We start from the raw sequence: 5,164 nt of genomic DNA, 5'->3' as shown, positions 1-5,164 counted from the left end.
ACGTCAAGAGGGCGGGGCGGGGGCGGCCCGGGGGCGGCGGTCTGACGTCACATCGTGCGGGCAGATCATTGGCGACGTAAGAGGGGGCGTAACCCGCTGGTGCACGAGACGGTCTGGCGTTCGTGACAGGGTTGAGATTGATTTCGGCTGGTAAACTGCTGGCTGGTGTAAGCAATCATCCAGAAAAGCTGCATGCACTGAAGCAGCAATCACCTTGGGAGGACTGCACTCATGCAGGAGGGTTGCATGCAATCATAACACCAAAAAGTTGCTCACACACAGGAGCTGCATGCATTAAGGCTGCAAACCTCCATTGAAATGGCACTTCTTTGTGACTTTATTCTGCATCTTGCGTATTCTTAACGTATTCCACCTCAATACACTTTGTAATGATTTGATTTGTAGGGACCGTGTGCACGACAAGCTTTTCACTATCTCGTACATACAACAATATAAAACCACTTCCAATTCAGTCACCCAGAGAAGTTGCACACACGTAGAGGGTTTGCAACGAATCAGAGGGGCTGCACACGCTGGAGAAATTGCAAGCATTCTGCTTACAGTCACGCAAAGAGTGCACATTCAAAGGGGTTGCAATTACCCAGAGATTGCACAACCTATGGACCAACTTTCAAAGACGGAAACAGGTTGAAAATCACTCAAAAAGGCACAAAAGAAGGCATTGTTTTATTTGCTTCATCTTTCTATCATGTAGACATGAAGAACTTCGAGTGGGACCAGAGAAAATCACATGGAAGCATGCAAGGATGTTGAAAATTTTCTTGACTACTACAGAGCACCAAACTCGTGCAGCTGGTTGACAACATGCTTCAAGCGCACAAAGCCATGAAGTGCAACATGTCACTAAAGATTCATTTTCTGTATTCCCATTGAGACTTCTCAAATCTTGGTGCTGCCAGTGATGAGCGTGGTGAAAGGTTTCACCCGGACATTGCGGTCATGGAGAAAAGATACCAGGGCAACTGGAATCCATCAATGCTGACTGATTATTGATGGACACTTAAGCAAAAAGCCTCAGACACTGAGAACAAATGAAAATAAGCAACAAAACGTTTTCAGCTAAGTTGAACTATTGCAAGGTGTCAGCACCATTAGGCAATTAAATGCATTATATTTAATAAAAGTAAATTTCTTGTTTCTCCAAATTCCCATGTGAATTTGGAATCATATTTGTGTTCAGCTTCAAGTGGTCTATCATATAAAAAAATTCTGAGGAAGCAACACTTTTGAAAAAAAATTGCTGTACAGTGTGATCAGAGTGGTGAAATGGAAAGATGAAGCACATGATTTTCAAAGCTTTTCCAGTACTGGTTAATATTTTTGTTTAAAAACTGCAGGTGCCAGAAATCTGAAAACAAGAAAAGTGCTGGGAACACTCTGCAGGTCGGGTAGAAACTGTTGAAGGGAAACAGAGCAAACGTTTCAGGCTAAAGACCTGAAACCAGAACCGGGAGAGAGGTCTTCAAAAGGCAGGCTTTTCTGGCGGCCACCCATTTCAATTCCACTCCCCATTCCCATTCCTCCTCAATTGCTTTGATGAGGCTAAAATCCGGTTGGAGGAACAACACCTCATATTCCATTTGAGCTCCAACCTCATGGTATGAACATTGATTTCTCAGCCTTCTGGTAATTTCTTCCATTTCCCTTTCTCTCTTTCTCCATTCTCCATTAGCGTTCCCCCATACCTCTTCCCCTCACCTGCCCATCACCTCACTCTGGTGTCTCTCCTCCTTCCCTTTCTCCCATGGTCCACTCTCCTATCCTGTCAGATTCCTTTAATCTTCAGAACGTACTTCATTTCCTTCCTCCCCTGCCCACCGACCTTCCCTCTCACCTGGTCTCACTTACCACCCACCAGCTTGTACTTTCCCCCCCACCCTTCCATTCCCCATGAAGTGCCTCGACCCTAAATGTTGTTTGTTTATTCCTGTCCGTGGGCACGTGGCCAAGTGGTTAAGGCATTGGACTAGCGACCTGAAGGTCGTGAGTTCGAGCCCCAGCTGAGGCAGGGTGTTGTGTCCTTGTTGCTCTGTGACAACACTGGTGCCAAGCTGTATGGGTCCTAGTGCCCTTCCCTTGGACAACATCGGTGTTGTGGAGAGGGGAGACTTGCAGCATGGGCAACTGCCGGTCTTCCATACAACCTTGGCCAGGCCTGCGCCCTGGAGAGTAAAGACTTTCCAGGTGCAGATCCATGGTCTCGCAAGACTAACGGATGCCTTTTTTTAAACTCCTGTCCATAGGAAGGCGGGAGGAGAAGATGTCGGCGCGACACAGCTCGCAGCGGCCACTCCGGTGGTGATGTCTGTTATCTGTCAAGTAGAGTGCCGTGCACAATCCTGATTTGATGGAGACGGACGTGAGAGCACAGAGGAACATCTGGTGAAACTTCTGAAATGCCTGCTTCGCTGCTGCTGCTACTGTGTGGTCCAGAATCTTCGGAGGAGAAGGCCCTGAGTCCTCAGCTTTGCTTGTTGCTCAGCTGCCGGGGCGGGGTCAAAGTGCTCGGCAGAGGATGGTGCTCGGAGAGGCTGTGTCGGAGGGGCTGGTCAGAGGCTCGAAGTTTTCGGACGGACTCAGAGTCCGCTGCGGTCGGGTGCTTCCAATGGTGCTGCATCGGCAAGTTGGCGGCGCTTGGAGATTCATGGCAGGGAGAGTTTCTCCCTTCTACCGTCTGCGTGAGATGATGAGTCTATCGGGACTATGAGACTTTTTTTTACCGTGCCCATGGTCTGCTCTTTATCAAGTTATGGTATTGCTTTGCACTGTTGTAACTATATGTTATAATTATGTGGTTTTGTCAGTTTTAGTCTTGGTTTGTCCTATGTGTTTCTTGTGATATCATTCTGGAGGAACATTGTATCATTTTTTTAATGCATGCATTTCTAAATGACAATAAACAAGGACTGAGTATCTTCATAATCTAGATGCTACTGAATTCCCCCAGCATTTAATGTATGTTACTTAGAAGTCGAACCTTTGAAACTTTATTTGATTTTGAGAAAAGCTAGGGCTCATTTGCTCGTTATTATCATTTGAGCTAATTGATAGAATTTTTCCACGATCTAATTGTAAATTTTTTGGTATATTTTCTTTTCTTGCTGGCAGTTTGATGTTTATTTTTAGAAGCTTTTTGTATGACGCACGACTCCAGGGTTGTACACCTAATGGGTTCTTTTTTTTTTCACTTTTCTGTTTAGTAGGTTTTTTTTGTTATCACAAAAATTTTTTTTCAATCTTTAAGATAATGTCTTTTTTGAGACATTGTAAGTGTTGTTACTTCAATGTACTCATGTTATTTTTTTTGTATAATATAACAATAAAAAGATTTGAAAAGAAAGAAAGAATGTTACACTGGGAGAGAAAAAGAAGTTTTAAATTGCAGTGAAGATGAGAGAGATGGATAGGATGAAGGAAACAAGGCTAAGGAGACAGACAGGAATCCAACCAGAGAGCAGAGGAAAACTGCTTCACACTTGATTAAATTGATTAATAATTATTGTTGTGTTGTGCAGGAGGCATTGGCTGAACCTTGATGTTTTTACCGTCTGCCTTTTCCCAAGTTCTGATCTATTCTATTAGCTCAGTTGGTTAGAATCCAGAACACTCTGAACCTTGGTCCAATTCCAGCATAGGTTTGGCAAGAGGCAGCAACGATGACATAGGCAGCAGCATGTGAAGCAATCCATTCAAGGTGATGGAAACGCTGATTCAGAGATAAACAAGTGAGCCGCTAACGTAGGAATCAAATAAATTTTGTTTGTTTGGATTAAAAATAGATCTGAAAGTGTATTAAAATTTAGTTATGATTTAAAATTTCACCATGTACCAATACAAATGTGATTTAGAGCCATGATTTGTGATATGGGAACACTCTCTTCTAAAAGCCTAGCTATTATTTAGATAATAATAGGTAACAGTAACATTTCAAGTATTATGCTATTATATTTTCTGAATAGCGCTATTAAAAATAGATCTAGTAACCCCGATATGTCCTGCACATTTCAATGGCTCAATTTAATATCTGAGAATGTATACAGTATACAACCTGGAGGCATCCACGAAATGAAGAGAAAAAACAACCCAAAGAATGAATAAGCAACACACAAAATGCTGGAGGAACTCAGCAGGCCAGGCAACACCTATGGAAAAGAGTACAGTTGATGTTTCGGGCCGAGTCCCTTCAGTAGGACTGGAGAAAAGAAAAGGAGCAGATTTAAAAGGTAGGGGGGAGGGGAGGGAGAAACACAAGGTGATAGGTGAAACTGGGAGGAGGGAGAGGGGTGAAGTAAAGAGGTGGGAAGTTGATTGGTGATTACTTCAGATAATGCCCCACTTCACCATTCCCCATCCCCTTTTCCCTCTCTCAATTTATCTTCTTGCCTGCCTATCACCTCCCTCTGGTGCTCCTCCCCCCTTTTCTTCCATGGCTTCTGTCCTCTCCTATTCAATTCCTCCTTTTCCAGTTCACCAATCGGCTTCCCAGCTCTTTACTTCACCCCTCTCCCTCCCGGTTTCCCCTATCTACAGCACATTACAGGCCCTTCGGCCCACAATGTTGTGCCGACCATGTAACCCACTCTAGAAACTTCCTAGAATTTCCCTAGCATATAGCCCTCTATTTTTGTAAGCTCCATGTATCTATCTAAGAGGCTCCTAAAAGATCCTTTTGTATCCGCTTCCACCACCACCAGCAGTAGTGCATTCCACACACCCACCACTTTCTGTGGAAAAATTTACCCCTGACATCCCCTCAGTACCTTTTCCAGGCACCTTAAAACTGTGCCCCCTCGTGTTAGTCATTTCAGCCTTGGGAAAAAGCCTTTGGCTATCCACACGATCAATGCCCCTCATCATCTTATGCACCTCTATCAGGTTGCCTCTCATCCTGCTTTGCTGCAAGGAGAAAAGGCCAAGTTCACTCATAAGTTACACCCTTCAATCCAGGCAACATCCCTGTAAGTCTCCTCCGCACTCTCTCTATAGTATCCACATCCTTCCTGTAGTGAGGTGACCAGAACAGAACACAGTACTCCAAGTGGGGTCTGACTAACATCTTGTACAGCTGTAACATTACCTCACGGCTCGTGAACTCAATCCCACGGTTGATGGAGGCCAACACACCATACGCTTTTCTAACAAT

This window comes from Mobula birostris, chromosome 27 (genome assembly GCF_030028105.1).
Source record: "Mobula birostris isolate sMobBir1 chromosome 27, sMobBir1.hap1, whole genome shotgun sequence".
Lineage (NCBI taxonomy): Eukaryota > Metazoa > Chordata > Chondrichthyes > Myliobatiformes > Myliobatidae > Mobula > Mobula birostris.
This window is presented reverse-complemented; position numbering follows the sequence as displayed.